At 33.4% G+C, this 2,407-nt stretch overlaps 1 long non-coding RNA gene across 1 annotated transcript in view; it reads left to right on the forward strand.

The window, feature by feature from the left end:
- LOC107463541 (uncharacterized) overlaps positions 1 to 1,893 on the forward strand; it is a 6,241-nt gene extending 4,348 nt beyond the window's left edge. The window contains exon 4 of the long non-coding RNA XR_002367032.2: positions 1,731 to 1,893. This is a non-coding gene — a long non-coding RNA (uncharacterized LOC107463541). The remainder of the gene's footprint in view (positions 1 to 1,730) is intronic.
- The last annotated feature ends 514 nt before the right edge of the window (positions 1,894 to 2,407 follow it).

Raw genomic sequence — 2,407 nt, forward strand, 5'->3', positions numbered from 1 at the left:
TATCGCACCGCTATAAGACCGGCTATGCTTTATGGTACGGAGTGTTGGGCGGCTAAAGGGGAGCACGAACATAAGTTGAGTGTGGCAGAGATGAAGATGTTGAGATGGATGAGTGGTCATACGCGATTGGATAAAATAAGGAATGAAGATATAAGGGAGAGAGTTGGAGTAGCACCTATTGTGGAAAAGATGGTTGAATCGCGTCTCAGGTGGTTTGGACATGTGAGAAGAAGACCGATAGAACATCCAGTCAGGAGGGTGGATGAGATGGAAGATGGACAAAGGGCGAAAGGCAGAGGAAGACCTAAGAAGACCATCCATGAGGTGGTCAAACGAGATCTACATGTAAACGGTCTCTCTGTAGACATGATACATGACAGAGCACAATGGCGTCGTTTGATTCATGTAGCCGACCCCACTTAGTGGGACAAGGCTTTGTTGTTGTTGTAAATTGTAAGAAAAATAATAAATAAATGTATTGATGCATCCACGAATGATTTTGTACCTTTGGAGCTTGTACTTGTTCTTTAGATTATCGACCTTGTTCTTGTACTGCTGTCATGTAGGATATTCCGTTAATTATTTAATTTTGACCTCACGGTGGGACTACATTGAAACTAAATAAAACTTTTTTGGATTCAAATAGGACATTTAAACGTTAAAGACTAAAATAGGATTACGCCTAAACATAAAAGACTGATTTAGTACTTTACTCTTAAGAAAATAATGAATTATGTTTTGAATAGAATTCTTGGGAAGAGAATTATGATTGAGATTTGATAATAATGATGATTGAATTTGAAAAGGATGATGAGGATTTATTTTGAAGTATGATTTGTGAATGAATGTATGTTTGTGATACTTGGACAGTAGCAAGTATTGTGGTTTGTCCTGCTTACTCTGGGTCAATGTTTGAGATACTTGGGCAGTAGCAATGATTGTAGTTTGTCCCGTTTGTTCCAAGTTAAGCTTATAAACACCTACCTAAGTAGTAGCAACAGTAGTGATTATTCCACTTGTTTATGATTGAACGGGTAGTAGCAAGAGGGATTGTGGCTCAGCCCTGCTTGCTTCGCGAAGGGTGTTTTTGTCCAATGTTAGCTACCAGGATATGTCGGAGTTGGCTATATAACCGACAGATGATATCGTCAGCCATAGGACAAACATGTATCATATGCATTTGTATACTTTGGTTGAGTTTGATTTTTTTTTGTTTGCCTAATTGTTAAACTGTTATTAATTGCTATCTGAGCTATATGCTGTAACTGCTATCTATACCTGTGTTTTTTTATCTGTTTTGTCTGTGTTTGTTCTGATGTGATACTTTTGAGATTATTGGTGATGAGATGATGATTGTGTTGATTGAGTATGAAATGGGCTGAAGACTGTGATTGGTTTCTGATTGAGTTGTTAGTAAAGTATGAAAAATCAAGCTGGTTCAGTATAGACTTAATAAACCTATACTTGGAATAGGTTGGTCATTCATACAGTCAAGGAAACTGATTGTGATTTTTCTTACAAGAAAAGAAGAGTTTTGGATTTCTGAAAAATTAAATATTGTTTCTTTGAAAAGGTTTTGGATGATTAACAATTGGTTTTAAAAAGATTCATAAGACGAACGATAATCAGTGCAATCAAAAAATAGTTTTTTTTTAAAACATCATCTTATAACAATTCTTAAATCCTCTACTGAGAACTCTTTCGAGGACGATGTTCTCACTCCCCTACAGAAATTCTTTTTTAGTGACAGGTTCAGAAAGCTTTAGCGCAAAGCCACGACCGACTACAGAGCTTTAATGTATATATGTGTTTTCATTTTTTGTATTTAGTTTAGTCCTAGAATTTAATTTCCCCTCGACATTTATTGTTTGGTTATTAGAGGGGTAGGATTTGTGATTGATGAATTGTAAATAAGTCTGTGTATTTATTTTTTTGTGAATGTGATATATGACTATGTGATTTTAAAATATAGACTTTTCGCGTTATTAATTAAAGACTTGGTTCATATTTATGAAGGCTCGATATTAAATAAATATAGTAACAAATTAAAGGATTAGAGGTAAGTAACACCTAAACTTTTAGTACGATTATGAGGTGTTAAAACTAAGGGTATTACACCCTTTGCACGTCTTATTTAAATTTAAAATTTAATTTATATCTTGGTTTTATAAGGAGATTTATAATTAGAGAAGAAAACAATAAAATCATTAATAATAATAATAATAATAATAATAATAATAATAATAATAATAATAATCATGCTGAGGAATGATGTTGCTACTTTAGGCTTCTAACTTCCGTCTTTGGCCATTGTTTTTTTCTTTTTCTTGCTTTTTTACTTAAATGATTAGGTCATAAAAAAAATAAAAATTCAAGAAAACGAAAACAACAAGTTCAATAGTAACTA

The sequence above is a fragment of the Arachis duranensis genome, chromosome 8, assembly GCF_000817695.3.
Source record: "Arachis duranensis cultivar V14167 chromosome 8, aradu.V14167.gnm2.J7QH, whole genome shotgun sequence".
Taxonomy (NCBI): domain Eukaryota; kingdom Viridiplantae; phylum Streptophyta; class Magnoliopsida; order Fabales; family Fabaceae; genus Arachis; species Arachis duranensis.